The following is a 20,662-nucleotide window of genomic DNA, read 5'->3' on the forward strand; positions in this document are numbered from 1 at the left end:
TGCTGATTGATTTTAAGATCCTGATGAACCATGTATGTGCATTTATCTGTGAATAGGTAGCCATCCATATAGCTCTATGTAGGAACCACAGATATATGAGAATGCCCTTTTTTATCCTTATCACTATGTTTCTCCGTGGCAAAGGCCTAATTAATTCCTCAGTTCCTTCATATGATGTCAAAAATAGTGAACCATTGAACCTGCAAGTCTGTCTGGTTTTCTTGCATTCAAATTCCCATGCCTCCAATACATCCCTTGCATTGAGGGATGCCAATCTCTGAGATTCATTTCCCCAAGCTCATCTCATTGTACCTATTTACCTATGGAAAACACCCTGAGGGGCTCCCATTGCTTATTGAATTATATCCAACTCCATATTAGCATTTCATGCCCTCCCTTCTCTGCCCCATATAGACTGTGAATCTCCTTAGCACCCTTGTCATATCTCACTGCAGGTGCAAAATCCTGAATGTTCTTTCGGTTCCACATATCCCTTAATCTTTATTCCTACTTCGTTATGGTATCCCAAGCCTGTCCCTGGCCTCCTCACCCTGTGTGCTTCCTGGGTGCCAGTTTCCTGCAGAAATGCCTGTTTTCAAGCTTTGGAGGTGGAGTTGGATGGTCATGGATTGGTCCCAGTGGAGACCGCTCCTGTGCTAACAGAGGGCATCTGTGGATCTTCATGCAATGACGGACAGGGGAGATCTCCTCAATTCCACCCCATCTGGCCTTTCCCTGGAGGGTCTCTGCCTGTTCTAAAGGTTAGCATCTTCTGATCTGCTGTCTTCCAAAGAATGCATTTGGGGGGATAGAGGTTGAGCTAGTGATGCCCACGGACTGAGAATCATGAAGTCTAGCCTCTTCCTCATGGCCGCCATCCATCACCTGCCTCGGCATTATCTGGGAACTGAAAAATGAAGAATCCTGACCCACAACAGACCAACCAAAGCAGAATTTACAGGGTGATCTCAGACAGCCACAGTTTAAATAATTATTCTACACAGAATAATTATTTAAGTCTGAGAGCCACCCTCCACAGATGGGAGACAGTCTGTGAGAGGATCCTGGTGTTAGTAACATTATAGCCAAAAAGGAAGGGTTAATTGGCTTTCATTTCTTTGTTCACATTAGTGTTTGGCCTCCTGGCTGCTATGTGGATAGCAGGAGAGTGGAGTCCAAGGAGTGGGGGAGTGAGGGTAAATCAAGACCATACCTCCTTGGGGCACCTGGGTGGCTCAGTGGGTTAAAGCCTCTGCCTTCGGCTCCGGTCATGATCCCAGGGTCCTGGGATCAAGCCCCACGTCAGGCTCTCTGCTCAGCGGGAAACCTGTTTCCTCCTCTCTCTCTCTGCCTGCCTCTCTGCCTGCTTGTGATCTCTATGTGTCAAATAAATAAATAAAATCTTTAAAAAAAAAAAAAGACCATACGTCCTTGTGGGGACTGTCCTTGACAATCACAAGGAAAGGAATAAAGTATTATTGGAGGGGTGGTGGGAATTACACAGACAATCTTCAATGTCCACTCATGATTTCCTTGAGTGTTAGGCCCTGAGCAGGCAAAGCTGAAGGGTTTGCCGTCCCTGATGTGTCCTACTTCATGCCCCCCACCCACATCTCGTCCTATTTCCAGAACTTCATCTTCATCTCTAAAGCTTGGTGACATTGCTGTAACCAGTGCTGACAATTGGAAGAATAAAAAAGAACATATGATTGTATTTATTTATTGTTGCTTTATAAGTTTTTACTTTGGCATGGGTTTTATAACGTATATGATACATAGTGGAACATATATATTCATAAATTAAAATACATACATTTGCATGATGCATGTAGTCCCTTTTCTTTCCCTGATCCTGTATCCCTTTAAAAAAACTTCACTATCAGCTATCTTGACCATGCAGCAACCTGATCCTCTAAGTTAGAACCAACCGCTGGCTCCTCTTTCCCAATGACTCTCTAAGGCCTGGGAATTTTGTATTTTGGACTCTCCCAGGGCTTTAATGAATTTCCTTTTGATGCTCATCCAATGGAACTAGCATTGCTATTTGACATTTTGAATTTTTCATTTCAGTATGTGACCTTGTAGGGTGTTGTTTTGAAGTAACCAAATCCTGATCTTAATCTAGTGAGTTTAACCCTTGCTTGTTTCTCTGCCAATGTCATGGCCAATTAAATACTTTGGTAGTCACATAACGTGCCAGAAAATTAAAGCTGGTCCTTAATTAAAAGTCCATCCTCTTCTACCTATGACTTAACTCAAATTATTTTGTGTCACCTTACAAATTTGAGATACATATGGTTTATATTCTTAGCTTCTTGAACCTCCACCAGTTAAATATATAACAAATACCTGCCTCTCTCCATAAAGAGCAGCATGTGTGGGTACATTCCATAGTCATTTAATTTCTTTTTAAGTTGGGCTTTTTTGGTCCAAGGATCAGTTTTTTCATAATAGATCTAAATTTATACCAGTTGGTTACTATTTCCAGGACAGCCTTGTCACTGACATAAATCATCTCATTTCAGCAGCTACAGTAAATAATTGGGCCCCTGAGACATTGTTTTCCATCTTCTCTGCAGAGAGCTCCCTACAACCTCTGGGTTCTCCCCTGGGTGAGCAGGGTGATGGTGCCATTGCCTCTGGCCTTTTCATTTATTATTTATTTCATTTATTGCAGGACTCAGAACAAATTGGAATTGGCAAAAAATGGAGAGAGAGTCTGTGGAATGATAATGTCCAAGGTTCTCAATGATTACCAGAAACTGTGGGCAGAGCAGACAGGGAGAAGAGAACAAGAGAAACACAAAATGCACTATCATTTCAAAGCAGAGCACCTAAGGAAAAAAAAATGCTTCTAAGTGCAGGAATTTTCATGTCTTAATAACAAAAGGCTGGTTTAAGAAAGTTTTTTTGTGTTGTTTTGTTTTTAGAAGTCAGATGTAACCTCCGTTGCTAGAAGGAGCTCTAGCAGGAAGTTGACAGACTTGTAGGATTGGCTCCCTCGGGCTAAACTTCTCCCCGTAAGCCTCAGTTTTTCTGGTAGTAAACACCCATGGATTGATTACTTTTCCGGGTCCCTGGCGTATAAAAGGGTCAGCTCACCACTAGGTTGTAATAAAGCTTCCTCCTTGGTTTCTGGCTGATGAAATACTTTCCAGCTTTTGCGCGAAGATTAATTTGCTACACTAGAACTTGATTACAATTCAGTAGCTTTTTATCATACAGCTTTCATCTTGGACCAATTCTTAAAAATAGGGAGCCTTTAAGTGATATGATCCTGATGGATACCAGGTAGGATTTTACTCAAAGGCAGCCTAAAATGTATAATGTAGTTATCTGGCCTAATAACCGAAAGAGAGTAAACGCTTAATAAAGCAGTTATCTCCTGTCCTTTGGGGTGTGTGTGTGTGTGTGTGTGTGTGTGTGTGTGTGTGTTTGTGTGTGTGTGTGTGTATCCTTTCTTTCAGAATTTCAGAGTTTGACTAGATCCTAGAGGTCATGTAGTCCAATGATGCATAACTTCAGATGCACTAATAGGTAGGTTTTGTTTCTACTATTTTTTATTAACAGTTTTTAATTTTAATTCTAGCATTGTTAACATACAGTGTTATATTAGTTTCAGGTGTACTATACAGTGATTCAACAATTCTATACATTGCTCAGTGCTTATCAAGGTAAGTGTACTCTTAATCCCCATTATCTCTTTCATCCATCCCCCCACCCCACCTACCTCACCTTTGGTAAACATTAGTTTGTTTTCTATTGGTAAGAGTCTGTCTCTTGGTTTCTCTCTCTCTCTCTCTCTTTCCTTTGCTTGTTTTGTTTCTTAAATTCCAAATGTGCGAAATTATATGGTATTTGTCTTTCTTTGACTAACTTATTTCACTTAATGTTATATTCTCTAGGTCCAGCCATGTCATTGCAAATGACAAGATTTCATTCTTTTTTATGGCTGAATAATATTCCATTGTATATATAAACCACTTCTTTATCCATTCATCTATTGATGGACACTTGGGTTCCTTCCATAATTTGGCTATTGTGAACAATGCTGCAGTAAACATCTTTGTATTAGTGTTCTTGTATTTTGGGGGTAAATATCCAGTAATGTGGTTACTGGATTGTAAGTTACTTCCATTTTTAATTTTTTGAGGAACCTCCACACTGTTTTCCAGAGTGGCTATACCAGTTTGCATCCCCACAAACAGAGAGCACCCTCACCAACACTTGTTGTTTCTTGTGTTTTTTATTTTAGCTATTCTGACAGGTGTGAAGTGATATCTCACTGTGGTTTTGATTTACATTTCCCTAATGTTGAGTGATGTTGAGCAACTTCTCCCATGTCTGTCAGTCATCTGGATGTCTTCTTTGGCGAAGTGTCTGTTCATGTCTTCTGCCCATTTTTAATTGGATTATTTGGTTTTTGTTTGTTGAGTTGTAGAAGTTCTTTATATACTTTGGATACTAGCCCTTTATCTGATATGTCATTTGCAAATATCTTCTCCCATTCCATAGGTTGCCTTTTAGTTTTGTTACTTATTCCCTTTGCTAGGCAGAGGTAGGTATTATTATTATCCATAGTCTTCAGATGAGAAAACCAAAATCTTGGAAGATGAAATAATTTACAGATTCATCCAGCTAAGGATGAAACTCAGACCTAACTCTAATAACAGTGTTCCTCACTATTATCCTAGATGCATTTTAGGTCATATTTAAACTCATGCTATCAAGTTGAAAGTATTAGTTATCTGTTGCTGTTTTACAAACCCACTCCAAAACTTGGACATACCCAAATACAATCATGAGTTATTTTCTTTCATGGTTTCTGGTGGGTCAGTAATTCAGGAGGATCTTGACAAGGCAGTTCTCAATCAAGGTCTTTTACGAAGTTGCGGTCGGATGTTGGCTGAGGTGTAGTTGCCTGAAGTCTGGACTGGGGCTAGAAAATTCACCTCCGAGGTGGCTCATTCACACACCTGGCAGATTGATGCTGGCTGCTAGCAGGGGTGGTCTTTCATTGCCCTTCATGTGGATTTCTTCCCAGAGCTGTTGAGTGTCCATACAGCATGGTGGCTGGCTTCCCTTATGATATGGATTCAAAAAGTCAAGGCTAAAGCAAAAATGCCTTTCATGATGTAGCCTCGGAAATAACATACTATTAGTCCCACCACATTCTGTTGGTCGCACGGGAAATTCCAATTCAGTGCATGAAGGACTATATATGGGTGTGAATACCAGGAGGCATGAGTTGTTGGGGGTCATCTTGAAGGCTGGCTTCGATTGCAGACTACTTCTTATTCTCTTCTTTCATAAGCCCTTTCCAAACCTGACTCTAGTCTATTATTCTTAGCCTTTATCGATTCATTATAGACATTCAATAAATATTAGCATAGCTAATGAACTCAATAAATATTTGGACCTAGGAAAGTGAAGAAACCCAATTTTTTGAGCTGTTGCTAGAAGAATTACCTAACTTGGGCCTTCACCAATGACTGACTTTTTTCTGCCTGCCTTTTCCTTTTCAAAATCTGCCAGTTTACCTTCCCTATAAGCTTATAATCTAGTGATTGTGAAAGGGAACCTCGTAACTGAGGCCGCTCCATCTGATCCTGAGAGAGACCTGAGAATAGGTTTGGCAAATGGGTGCTTCCCAACTAACAAGAGTCTTCTCCAAGATGATGTCCCTGAGAGAGCTTCTACTGTAGCTTCTAGTCCTAGGGAAATCCATGAACCAGGTCTCTTAGATACTCCATTTCAGAGCCAACCATGAGTCAATTCTGTAATGTATAAAGAGCTATAAATATCTTCATGCATTAATAATGCTGATTATTGGTATATAGAAATACAGTATATAGAAAAAATGTTTCTTTGGGAAGAAAGACATTTTATTTTGTCATCTCTAATTTACTCACATTTTTCATCCTATATGTTACTTAATGAAGATAAGCCACTGAAGCTCTAGTTAGGACAGGAACTGTGTTTTTCCAGAAGCAGTGCCTGATGTGATGTTTAAAAATACAGTTCTCTTCCAGTCCCGGCTCCTTTCTTGTTCCAAGGATGTCATTATCAATACTAATATAAATTTTTCATTGCTTGAGCCATTACAATATACTGGGAATAGATTTTTCAATTTTTCAAGTTCCACTGAGTATATTAGCAAAATTATCTGTCTGTCAGTGGGCGTGTGGTGACGCCAGTAGCATCTCTGATTTTGATTGTTCTGAATCTTTTATTTTTACAGGTCTCCAGTAGAGAAAAGGCAAGGATTACTTTCTCTTATGCCTTTTATTCTTTTGTCTGAGTCTTTAAGAAGATGGATACTAAAAGTAATCTTAGAGAAAGGATGTGTATACTTCATTGGTAAAATTGTGAGCTTTTAAAAACCATGCTTCATGGAGGACATGGGGAGATGGAGAGGAGAAGGGAGTTGAGGGAAACTGGAAGGGGAGATGAACATGAGAGACTATGGACTCTGAAAAACAACCTGAGAGTTTTGAAGGGGCGGCGGGTGGGAGGTTGGGGAACCAGGTGGTGAGTAATAGGGAGGGCCCGTATTGCATGGAGCACTGGGTGTGATGCAAAAACAATGAATACTGTTACGCTGAAAATAAATTTAAAAAAGTGGAAAAAAATCATGCTTCAAGTTGTTTTATTGTATTATTTTTAATATCCCTATTAGTTAGGGCAGAGAATTTGTTAAGGAGGAGGTTCTTGACCCATGCAGAATCTTACTATGCTTGAGGGGGCAGACTCAGAGTGTAGACATATTTTAACACTCAGTATAGTGACAATTCTGGATGCATACACAAATGACCTATGGCAGCTTGAACTCCCTGTTCTTTTGTAATCGTCATGAACTACAAGGGGGATGCTGCCTTTAGAATGCATTGTAGACTTCTGTGTGGGGTGTTATGCAAGAAGAACCTAAGAGAGGGTCATGGTGAGAGGGTCAAGTTAGAATTTACAAGCATTTTTAATTGAAAAGGCTAAAAAATAGAATGATGGGGGTGATAGAATGGTAGATTTGGGAGGTAGCTCAGGATCTGCTTCTCAATTCCTCTTATATTAGGATCAGAAAAGACAGGGCAAGTACATGGCCTAATGTCACATGGCTGAAAAGTGGCAAATGGCCCTCCTCAAATCAACATCCTTGACGTTCAGTTATGAACTTTCCCCAATATATCATGTTATTTCAAAACCAAAAGAAGATGAGGTTAATTTTCCATGGAATTTGCCTTCTTTAAATTTAGATCATTCAGAGGTAGAGACTAAATAGATATTTTTAAAAAGATTTTGTTGATTTATTTGAGAAAGAGAAAGAGCACACAAGTTGGGGGGTGGGGGAGGAGCAGAGGGAGAGAGAGAAGCAGTCTCCCTGCTCAGCAGGAAGCCTGATGGGGAACTCGATCCCAGAACCCTGGGATCATGACCTGAGCCAAAGGCAGATAGTTGCTTAACCGACTGAGCCACCCAGGCACCCAGGACTAAATAGATTTTTTGTTTGGAATATTTGGTTTGAGTAACTAACTGCAGAGATCAAATTCAACAAATGGTCTTTTATTATTATGTGTTGTTTGTATCTATCCACTGAGCTTGATCTTGTCGTGTAATGTCAGTGGTGCTCCATAGTTACACACCATGCAGACAACCTGTCAATGGACCTGAGGTCATTAACATCTGCCTTAGGTTCCCGTTGCTGCTGTGAGCAAATTACTGGCTCCAAACGCTTGACATAAATTTATTATCATAAAGTTCTGAGAGTCAGAAGTCTGAAAATAGGTCTGAGGTGGCTAAAAACAAGGAAGGTGTTGGCAGGGCTAGTTCCTTCTGGAGACCCTAGGGAGAAGCCATCCATTTCTTTTCCAGTCTTCTTCCTTTTTTTTTTTTTTTTTTTTTTTTTTAAGAGAGAGCACAGGAGCGCAGTTGGGGTGGGGCAGAGGGAAAAGGAGAGAATCTCAAGGAGACCCCGTGCCTGAGCCATTCCGGATGCCCCTCCTTTCCTGTCTTCTGGAGGCTGGTTGCATTCTTTGGCTTAGGGCCTCTTTCCAGCAATGGCATTACCCTGACGCCTGCTTCTGTCCTCACAGCTCCTTCTCTGACTCTCAAACTCCTGCCTCCCTCTTATAAGAATCCTTGTGGTTGCTCCTCTCCAGAAAATCCAGGATAATCTTCCCATCTCAAGATCACTACTCACATCTACAAAGTCTGTTTTGCCATGGACGGTAACAAACTCACAGGTTCTGTAGATTACAACATGGACATCCTTGGGGGGGCATTCTTCCATCACATCTAAATTTAACACTCAGTTTACAACATTGAGTGTGATGGTGAGAGCCTGGCAGAAAGCCTGAAGGCTTTAGTTTGCGTCTGCTTTAGAATGCATCACCTGCCTGACCTTGGGCAGCTTACAGAAACTGACAAGCCTCAGTTTCTTGATTTGGACACCAACGGATAGAAGAGCCAAAATGCATTACACACTTGGTGTAGTCACTCATTCACCATTAAAAAAAAAAAAAATTCTTGCATACCTCCTGCGTGGCAGGGAGAGTGCTAGCTGCTGGGGGCATCAGGATGAGCAGACACTGACACTAGGGCCTGTCTCAGGAGCCTACAGTGCCATGGAGAAGACAGTTCTTCATCACATTTGTAGTCATACGAAGTATTCTAAAACTTCAAGTAGGACAGCATTCTACTGTAGAGGGACTTGTGCCAGGGGAGCTGGTCATGGCAGATTTGATCTACAAAGGAGCATGGGAGAGACTGTCCTGAGGCAGTGCTTCTTGAATTGAGATGTGGAGAATCTGTAGAGATGAGGAAGGCAGAGAGGCGAGGGAAGGGCATCACAGGCAGAGGGACCAGCAGGTGCAAAGGGAGAAGGGAGGGCATGTGCAGAGGATCTGAAGAAAGGCGGGGTGATGGACTGGGGAGAGTACATATATCCCAAGTACTGTGCCAATGGCTCAAAGGGCACGTTCCAAACACTGGCTTACTTGAGGAGGTGACCTCGGGCAAGTCATTAAATTCCGGTAAGCCTCAGTTCCCTCTCGGGTAAAATACGAAGAACAGTTGTAGCTCTTAGGGTGTTGCAGATTAGATAACAAAATGCCCGTAATTGCAAAGCACTGGAATCTTCGCAATTTTCCTGATTAACTTCTTTATTCTTGCATCAACCTGATGAGGTATTATTAACCCTATTTTAACCCTATTTTATAGGTGAAGAAACTGAGGCATGGACCCTTAAATAACCTGTCAGGGCACACAGCAACCTTGTAGCAGAGCCGGGATTTCAGGCAAGATCCATCTACCTGCAAGGAGCCATTGCTCCTTACCACAGTGTTACTTGCCCCAGGGGGTGGCTTCAGGGACGAATGGGATAGCATGGGCGTTTTGTAAAGTAAATGTAAATCCATAAATAAAAGGCTTATGATTATTCATATTTCTCTCCCGACCATCGTTTCCTCCCATTATTACACTGAGCTGATTCATTTTATTTCTTTCCCAATTCATTTTCTCTCTACATAAATTCCGATGAAAGCTACAGAGAACAAGAATAAGTGAGAGATGTGAAGTGCATTTGTGTCTTCATCGATTCTGTGGCCTTGTTCCTTTTGGCCCGGGTGCCAGAGCTTCTTTCCGAAGGAACAGAGAGACAAAAACAACTTACTGTCTGTTATGCTCTTAGATTCAGTAATCAAGTGTTTGGGGCAATTAAATATTCTGGTAAACTGAGATAACCAAATAAACCATATGAGGTTTATGTAATTTCAAATATTCAGCATACAAAGATATATTTAACACTAAAACTATGTATTTAATCTTCCTTTAATAATTTCAGAGATGCTTCCGAACCATGCTGGTTTTCCGGATTCCCATCACAATGTCAATTATCTTTGCCTTGATGAAGTACAGGAGTGCTGGGTTAATAGTCATTTGTAGTCTGTAGGACTCCAGAGAACCGTCCCTTACTAGAAATTGTCATAGATTGAAATTTGAATTCAATTTCTTGATTAATTCTGTAAATTTAGAACAATACAGGGAGGCTTTTGCAATTGTCTCCTTTTAATTTCAGCATTAATGTGAAACAATAAAAAGGTTTATATCTTAAGTGGAAAATACATAACCCCCAAATGCTTCCCCAATCCAATCAACCAGATGCAAAACAAAGAGAGAAGGATCTTCCTTTTGTCAGGTTATAGATTGTTTTTAGCGTTCATCCAGATGTCTGACGATGTCAGAATGCAAGTCTTTAGCAATTCCGATGCCAGAAAGGTATTCAAGGACAGATCTATTTTCATCCACAACCACACACACACACAAAAATGTATTTTCTTTTCTGGTATTGTTTTGAGATCACCTGGTATTTAAGAGGAGTCCAACATCAATGGACACTTCTTAATTTCTATGATCCCAGATTTCTCATTGCTCCTACAAATTCAAGGTCTGAAGAAGCCACTGACAGCTTGGAGCTAGGCTCTCAAAGTTGGAGCCAGCGGCATGCCTTCTGCAATGACTGAAATAACTCAGTGAAATTTCTTTCCCCCTTAATAAGCTTCCTCCAGTCGTGAAATTCCCTTTGCTCTGCTGCAACCCCAATGTAAAAAGGAGAACATGTTCAGATATTGAAAAACCTTAGGCCATTACCTACTTTATCACTCATATCAAAGACACTGAAAAGATAGCACATGTACAATTGATGGATTATTCTCATCATGAAAGTCTGATGACCCCACTTGGGTTTTCAAACAAGGCATTTAATAACCACTGCCTTGTTAAAAGGTGGAAAATGATCTGGCTGGTGGCCTGATAGGACGAGGTTTTATTGATTTTACTGAGGCCCTTGACTTGGGAGATCACAGGCTTCTTAAGGGCAAACTTAAAAGGAAGCATTAAGATGGATGAGTAATTACCTGTGCGATGGCTGTCATTCTGTAAAAACATCAGGATTGGGGAGCTTCTCCTTTGGGTATCATTTGATGGGGGAGGGCAAGACCATAGACGACGTCTTGTTTCAACCACTTTGAGTCCTTTGCATATATATGAATTAGCTTTGTTCTGTTAGAAATATTGGGTGTAGATGATTTTTAAAGACATAGATTTTGTTTTATTCATTGAATGTTAGTGTACAAGGAAGAATAGTTACAGGTGCTAGAACAGCTAAATCATGTTTCAAATGTTCCTGAAAAAAAGAAAGAACTTTATAAATGCCTTTAGTGCTCATGGTCCCGAATCCACGCTGGAATGAGGATCTCCGAATCTTGGGACTCCCAAGGGGCCCGGTAGGATGTGAGACAACATCAGAAAAGAGACCACCGCTGGCAGACTGGGGTAGGAGGTACTGGGTTGGACTCAGTGCTAAGGAAATGTGGAGGCGCCCTAGGGTGCTGGAGAATGGAGCTGATGATCAGCACCCTGAGCAGTAGGACAGGTTCGGGACCCCAGGGAGCAGGGCTCCGAGTGCACGATGTCCTGTGTACTGGAAGATGGCCGTCTGAGAGATTGTGCAGTGGAGTTCTAGGGGCCTCTCTCCTTTGTTCCTTGCCCTCTTTGAATTGGCATCACTCACTGAGTTGCCAAGAGTATCCTCAGGGTAGAGAGGGAGTAGAGGAAGAGGTTATATTTACTGGAAACCACTGGACTACTGAACCTTGGTGAGGCAAGACTTTCCTTCAGTGTTAAAATAATCACTTATCAATCATTCACTTATTCATTTATTTGTCACATATCTATTGGGAAAATATTGTATACAAGTGCCAGAATCACTATGTTGTGTAATAGAGATCGGCAATGATATTAACCTGATTGTCATTCTCAAAGAGATTCCAGCTTAATAGAGACGGTCACATATGTAAATAAATGCATTATTATTATAGGTGCTGTCATGTACTGTATAGAGAATATACTGGACAGAGAAAAGGCATAAGAAAATGTGGCGACTGAATTTTCTGAACAGGGAATGGAGCTGGGAATGACTCAGAAAGGAGATAATGTGTAACTGAGTCCTGAAAGATGATTGGCCATTAGCGGGACTGTGGTTACCAGAGGTGGGCAGACATCAGGTCACGCAGGGGGCTAGAGTAACTCCAGAGGGAAGGAAGAATCTTGCCATCAGAGGTGTCTTTGTGTGGGGGATAAGAGGGTCTTTATAAATGGTCTGGGGTCAGGGAGAGGGCGGGTATCTGCAAAGCAATGTTTCCTTGGGTGAAAGATTATATGAACTTGTTGCAGAGATTCCTTCTAAAACCCCAAATTCTATTAGGAAGAAGAAAGTGTGGACTCATTGTTGACATCTTTGTCTGTTTTACTGAGCTTGGGTACCTAAGTTTTTGCCTTCTTGTGGGGATCCCAAATGCATAGCATTCTGTCATGTTTGTATAATGTTTGGGGCCTCCCCTCTGCCAGGAGGGATGACTTGGCTGCTATCATCCTCTGAAGCCACAAGTGAAAGTTTGTTCTTGGCAGGTCTTTGTAGGAGATGCTGAATCTTCCTACCCATCCATGCAGACAGAAAGTTTTTGCTCTGCATGTGGGTGTGATTCTGCTGGCTGCCATTTTGTGGGTTGAAGAACAGAGTTTTTCTGTATCTTATAGCAAGATGAATCAGCCACCAAAGAGCTCACTGTGACAAGAGAATTATTTGTAAGCTATCATACAGGTTTAACTTGATTTATACTAGATGAAAGCATTACCACAGCATGTGTGAGCTTAGGAGAGGAGAGGAAATCCCTTGCTTTTTTTCCTCCTTGGAAATACATTTTTTAAAAGGTCAGATCCAAGAGTGAAATCATGGAGGTGAGGTACTAAAAATATGTATTAATTCCATCATTAAATGAGCTGATCATTGTTATACAAAGAAAAAAAAATGGATGGGATAGCACTTGGGAAAATGATCTGCTAAGTATTATAATGACAATATTGCAATTAGATTCCAGTGATGTGATATTACATAGTAGAGGAATATTTGGGAGGTTATATTTCTATGTAAGGAACTACTCAATGATTACATTTTTCATTATATGAATTTTTATATATTTGTGTACATTGGCTTTCTTCCCAGAGAAAAATTAATACATAAGATATTTCACTTTGTTAGAAGCCATCTCTAGTAAAGGATCGTTAAAAATAATGAATGTGCCTGAAGAGAATTTGAACTGTTTTTTCTCTTTGTCTTTTGTAAATGTTATAAAGTATAACACTACCACAGGGTCACCTGTATTGGAAGAGTAAACTGCCAGAAATTTATTGATATCACACAGAAAAGAAGAGAGAAATCAGAGGCCAATTTAATGTATTTCTCTTATTTTCATTATTCCTTTATATTTTAAGCCCACAGCTCGTTCTTTGGCTTTGAATTTCAACTCTAGTATACTCACGAACTCTTCCCTAATTGTTAGTATCTGTGGGGTAGAATTCATCGGAAGGCCTACACCTATGGCTGTGGTTTAGCTCTAGAAACTAATTCTCTACAATGGCTTATTTCATATATTGTTGATATATATGAATTATTTCATATATTGTTGAGGGCAAACTGCTGAAGTGCAAGATCCTATATTCCAAATGCATTCATGAGTACTAATTCATTGGGGAGGACATCTGTCTGTTGAACACGTTTTGGGGAGCAATTTTTATGCACAAGATTTGTATCCAAGCATGCACAATAATTTTAGGAATAAAATTATCTACATCTTTTTTTTCAAAAGAGATCCATAAGTGTTGGGAATCTTTTGTGTGATGAAAAACAATGTCTCCTAAAATAAGTAAGGATTGTCAGTGAAGGTGCTCCAAATAGCTTGACTGGAAACAATGGGAAGTCCTAGGGAGAGCCCAGAGACTTGGCAGGAAGTAGGCCTGCACTCAAATATTGGTTCTACCATTTGCATGAATTGTGTCATATTACATAACCTTCTAAGCCCTTGATTCTTCATCAGTAAAATGGGGTTACTAATCTAATCAAAGGATATTTATTAAGGTTCTTACCATTGCCAGTTGCATTGTGAGTTTTAATAAATGATGGTTATTGTCATTAAATGTAAATTCATGAGTAGTTATGAAAGACTACCTTCTCTCCTATGGAGATGAACTGACTAGATTATAAATATAACTTAGTTTATTTCAGAATAACTCTGACTTGAAGATCTCTGAGAGTCTGATTTTCATAGATTCTGCTTAGGTGGCTGTGATATAATTTCACTGGCAACCCAGCAAGACAGTTTCCAACATGGCTGGGAAGTTGACTTGAGCCACATCATGTTGTCTTCTGACAGCTAGAGCATCAATGTTAAGAAGTACCAGACTACAAATGGAAAAAGGAAATGTATATGCAAATTTAAGTATCAACTCCCAAATATCATTACATGACATTCAAATAACAACTTCTATTTTTCTCACAATATGCGCTTACTGTAGAAAATTTAGAAAATACCAATATGAAAAAATGTTTCTTTTACCCATTATTCAGATATAATTTATAACTGCTAATATTTCAGGATATATCTGTCTAGCTCTTTCTCTAAATATGCAGCAGATTTCTCTCAACGAAAATGGACTCATGTTGAATGTATTTCTTTGAAGTAAGCTTTTTTGATTTAATGCTTTATTATGATCATATTTTCAAGTCTTTAGGGTACTCTAACGTATTTTAATGCATATATGATATTCCAGCATACTTTAATCAATCCTCTCCTTTTGGACATTTATGTTGTACCCAGCATTCCTCACTCTTTGTCTGATGGGTGAGCTCCAACATGAAAAGTCACAGGGAATAGTAGTGGAGGCATTGGACTAGGTCAGGGCAGCAAACTGATCAACCTGTTCACATCTAATTATGTGAATCAGTCATTTCCTCATTACTAAAGCAGTTTGCTTAGGGGTTTTGTTTAATTGTAGCCCAACTTGTGGGCCAAAGAACACCTATCTGGTAATCAGAATTTGAAGATTTTCATGCCTAAGATTCTGATTTTAAGACTTTGAAATCATAAATTCCTCCTACCAACTGAAAATTCATATTAATTCAATTTCCTACAAGCAAGTGGTACAGCATCTTAGAAAATATGTTAAACTTTATTCTGCATTTCATGAAAGTGAGCTTATCACCAAAGTATATGGCGATCCATGGATCTTTTGTGTCACTGTTCTGGGAAATGCAAACTATCCTTTCTCCAAACAAGTTCTGTTCACTGCTTGTCTTTATTTACGTTAAGGCTTGGTTTAAAAAGAACTAGAACTGTTTCCCAAGAGTCCTGGGTTAGCATTCTTTCATTGGCCATTAATTCTTTGTGGTGTTATATAATTCATGAACTCTCTGTGACCTACTCTCTTTACTTGATCTCCCTTACAGTGCATGTATGTAGACAAAAGGAAGTAATAGGTTCAAAATTTCTTGGAAAAAATACGCAAGTACTATCCATTTATCTTTCATCTTTAGCCTTGTTTTCTTGGAAAACTTTAGTCTTAGTTGCCTAATTTTCAGTGATTGCAAGTCATCCTACTGTGGAAAATGACACTTGAGTAAAACACTGAAGGAAATGAGAGATATCAGAGGGAAAGTCTTGCCAGGCAGAAAAAACAGCAAGTGCAGAGGCCCTGGTCAGGAACATGTCTTGGTAATTATAAGTTATTCAGGAGGGTCTCTGCTGCCTACCATGTGATGCCAACATTCTTTCTCTCTTCTACTTTGATTCCTTGTAACTATGTCTTCCATCACTGCTGATAGGCCACAGGTATGATAAGGACACATATCTGAGCACGACTGTTAGTGCTGTCCTCACAAAAGCCAATGCCCAAGGACTAATGTCATGATACTCCCCCAAGGAAAAAAAGCCGGGTGTCTGATTTTGAATGCGTAGAAGATATGGTCATTGCTACCATCATTTGTCAATGATTCAGATAACACAAGCACCAATCCCACTGAACCTTCTTGCATATTGTTCTTTGACTCTAAAAATATTTTCTGTCCCATCTCCCCCAAAGTCACTTGACTCTAGCTAATTCTTATTCTTCCTGAAAATCTCAGCTTAAAAGTCTCTTCTTCCATTTGTAAGCTTCTCTGCTCTGTCCCCGTCCTGTCATTTCTGAGATCCTGTCATAACTGAGCTCATGTCACTCTTCTATTCAACTCTTCTGTGTTTTTCCATCAGGTAAAATAGGTCACATTGACCTATTGGGTCCTATCTGAATGGCTCCACCCTCTGCTATACTCCCATCTTTTCCCTCTACAGCTCCCTGCACATACCAGACAAGGTCCTGTCTCAGGGCCTTTGCACTTGCTGTTCCTTTTACCTGGAAAGCTCTTCCCTAGGTGTCTCTCATTTCTTATAGTATTTTACTTTAAGGGTCATCTTTTCAGGTAGACTGTCTCTGGCCACTTTATCTAAAATTTCAACATACCTCCTCAGTCTCATAGTCACTTCCCTGATTTACTTTTTTCCTTTAGAATTAATTACATTATAAATATATTATGCATGTTACTTACATATATTTTCTCCCCACTACTCCCCACTCCCACCAGATTACAAGCTTAGGGTGGGCAGGAATTTGTGTCCTTCGTTAATGTAATTGCTGTGTTCTCAGTGCCAGGAACTCAATAAATACTTGTTGAATGATTGAACATTGCGTCTATATATGCATTTATGTATGCATTTATTATCTACTTATTTATTAATTTTACTTTGTTTTATTGAAGATTTCTTTTCTCAGGACCCAGGCAGGGGGCCAAGAAGGCTGGCGCAGAGGATGATCTGAAGGACGATTGTCTTGCTGAGCTCAGAATTGTTACTTATACTTTTCCAACTCCCAGTGCCATTCAAAGAAGCTCTTGATTCCATACACCCTGTCCCCATAATTTTCCAGACATTTTCAGGAACACCTCAATTCTGGGATATAAAGCTAATGAGCCCCCTTATGTATTAAAGTTAATAAAAATGAGTAAACCCTCATGTATGATAGGGATACATTTCTACTGTAACAAAATTTAAACATAGGATAGCAACTACTTCTGACATTCTCATCACACTTGTAAAAAGAACATATATTAGGATATATAGACAAAGAAAAAAAACTCTTTCCCTAAATGTTAAAAATTCCTTTTATAGTGAAAAATCAGCACACTCGATCTTTTATTCCATTTAAAGAAAAACACTTGCAATGCAGGAATGAGAAATCTAGTATGTTAAAATTTTTAATAATCTATTTTTTAAGGCTTGAACCACAGATTTTTTTGATGGATATGGGCAGGTTGTGTCTTTCAAACAGAATTTTAAAAATTCCTGTGATGTTAGTGGGAAATTGCTCACTACTTTGCTCTTCAAATGGCATCCCTGGCTCTTGAGAAAGATTTCTGAAAGCCTTTATTTGATTCTTGACAGCTGTGCGTTCTTCCAGGCTGCCAGATGAGACTCTATCTTGTCTAAATGTAAATACCTGGTTACTTGACTCCCTGGCACGGAGGGCAGTTTATTCTTTTTGTAGGAAGCCTTGATTTTAAAGAGAGGAGAGACTGAGGGCCTTTCATTAGCAGGCAGGCTTCAAACTGTTTCCAGACCCTGTGTTTACTCCTATAGAGCAGACTTGGTTTTCATGCCCAATAAGTTTGAGAAAGCAGTAAACTCTGTCCGGTAAATGGGTCACTGATAGAGAGTGGGAGGTCACTCTGGTCTTGCAGAGTACGAAACTGTTGCTCTCCTGGGACTCAGTGGGTCAGTGGGTCAGTGCTCACCACTGAGCACACTGGGGAGGACTGAGCTTCCCCTCTGCCCTGGGCAATTAGGATCACAGGGTGCTCCAGTCTGTAGACGGAGAAGGGCAACCCTGGGAAGAGAAACGGTTCTGACTTCGTCTTGGGCAATCTGAAGGTCTTGAATGAGGGAACCTTAGAAATGCCTCTTTTGACATACACAGGCACACGTTCACATACACACTCATAAGGCTATTTATTAAACGCTCCCCCCTCTTTTGGGGGGGCGGGATTGGGGGTGGCCTGAAATTGCACAATGGATGCTGTCATTTCTGCAGCACTTCTTGTGAAGTATCTAGGTGTTTCTCCTAATATCTCCACTGCAACTTCCAAATCATAGTCTTCCTGTGTTAGCTGAAAGCATTAAAACCAGAAATTACCATAATAGTGCTATTTACCCCTCATTTATGGAGCTACTAGTGTTATTTTTCCACTGACTTTACAGAATGCATTTCAACCCACAGTATTTTTGGTCTGGTTGATGAAACTCAATTGTACTTAAAAAACACAGTTGGGCATTGTATCCGAAGACGAAACCAGCAGGCTTGTCATTTCACAAAAGGGACTTCCAGAGGTTGCAGTCCCTGTAATCGGAGAGTATTTCATTTGGTGTTTGATGCTGTGGACTAATGCCTTATTTCACAGCTAATCATCTCCATGTGCTTATGGAACTGGACCAGGGTTTGAAGGAAGACTGCGCATTTCAACAGCACTATGAACTAGGTGCAAGAAATTCAGTTTCTCTTTATGTAAAAACAGATCTGAAAGGGGGGGCTGGTGAGTGGGATATCAGCCCTGGAAGAGTTGTACCAAGACGTTGAAAGAAAAAAGTGTGTGTGTGTGTGCGTTTGTGTGTGTGTGTAAGTGTGCGTGCACATGTGCGTGTGACAACCCCAAGGTTGTTAGCAAGGATTTACTTCATTGATGTTTTATGCTCAGGCATAGCACTTGGAGTCTCTCTCTGAACTCACAAACAGCCCTGATTATGGTGTTTGCGACAATGCCACGGGGTCTTTGCATTATTTATCCCCGTCTGCTTTACTCATCCAGCTTTCTGGGAATATTTTCAGATGGAATCACTAATTAGCACATATGTGGGAACTTCTCAAAGCAGTTTGGCCCCCTCCTCATTACTTCTTAATTTTTTTTTTCTATTTGCCTAATGTGTGTCAAAGATAACATTTTACACGATGGGTTGAGGAAATTTTCACACTGAAATGGGCACGTTTCATGGAAGAAAAAAATTAGTCAAGCAGGGGACCTTTTATAGGATCAGAAAGAAAGCAGCTCAAATGCATACTAATGAAGAATGATGTTCCTTCGGTCCATAAGGTGTTCTATGGAGTATTTTATTAGTTGACCTCTAGGAGAGCTTTCTAAAATTGCCTCACAAATATGTTAACAATCCTGTAAACTGTGCCTCTATTGATCAGTGCGCATCCTGACTTTGCTAGATTACACAGTGGCCTCCTTCTGCTTCCCAGAGCTTTGAATTCTATACATTTGGGGCACATATTTTCCTAGTTAAAGCACAATCCACATGTGTAAGAACATGTCTTTTTTTTTTTTTCCCCCATTTTGAAACACTAAGGACAATGTGAAAACGAGGTCTCTGAATTTCTGCATCTCCTTTCCCAGGCTTCTTCCTATCTCTCTACAACAAAACCCAAAATGACTTCCTGTGTCACACAGTAAACCCAAGGCTTGAAATGTGAATTCTCAAGCAATCGTATTCTTTTTTTTTTTTTTTAAAGATTTTTATTTATTTATTTGACAGACAGAGATCACAAGTAGGCAGAGAGGCAGGCAGAGAGAGTGAGAGGGAAGCAGGCTCCCTGCCGAGCAGAGAGCCCGATGTAAACCCAAGGCTTGAAATGTGAATTCTCAAGCAATCGTATTCTTTTTTTTTTTTTTAAAGATTTTTATTTATTTATTTGACAGACAGAGATCACAAGTAGGCAGAGAGGCAGGCAGAGAGAGTGAGAGGGAAGCAGGCTCCCTGCCGAGCAGAGAGCCCGATGCAGGACTTGATCCCAGGACGCCGAGATCATGACCTGAGCCGAAGGCAGAGGCTTAAACCACTGAGCCACCCAGGCGCCCCTCAAGCAATCGCATTCTTAAGATGACAGAAAAATCTAGGTTCAGCCAGAAGAGGAAATATTAATACTGGAAGAATTAAAAAGAAAAGAAAAGAAAAGAAAAGAAAGCAAACAAAAAAACCCATGGAGATATTTAACAATAAATCATCAAGATAAAACAGATCTCTTTACCAGAAAATGTAAACTTGGCAATATGAGGTAGAATTAGGTAGGCTGCTATTTTCTGTGTAACATAGGCCTACTAAATATATATTTTTTAAGTGGAGCAGCAGTATGCGTGTGTGAATCACTGGATTGTGGTCTCTAAAGGATCTGCTACACCGTGTATTTATTATGGTCACGTTTGCTTTCTGAAGAGCTCAGTGTAAGTATGGGTGGGAACCCTTCAGAGTGTTCTCTATGGAAGTCCAAAACACATCCATATACAGTCTTTTACATGGTGCAATTTAACTTCAGGCATAAAATGTCTGGTCATTTGTGAAGAGTCCAAGTTTCGATCATCACCTACAGAATCTCATAAATGATATTAATTGAAGAGATTTTTTTGTTTCTTTTTTAACCTACTGTCAGTGGTTCTTACAGCGTTTTATCTCTAGTATCCTAAAGTCTAGAGTTTAAAGCTTAGACTGGAATGGAGACTTAAGATTTGCTTCTCTGCTATAGTCTTAAAGAGGAGCCTCGGACAGCATGTAGACCCGTTTTCTATGCCAACTCCATTGTCTGAGAGTGGCTGCCTGTAGGCTTAGTGGGAAAGTGTGTTGGGATCTAGAAGTAATATCTGTAACCACTATAGTAAGGCGTTTGTGGCAGTAACCATGCACACACCAGGCATTTT

The sequence above is a fragment of the Meles meles genome, chromosome 1 (assembly GCF_922984935.1).
Source record: "Meles meles chromosome 1, mMelMel3.1 paternal haplotype, whole genome shotgun sequence".
NCBI lineage: Eukaryota > Metazoa > Chordata > Mammalia > Carnivora > Mustelidae > Meles > Meles meles.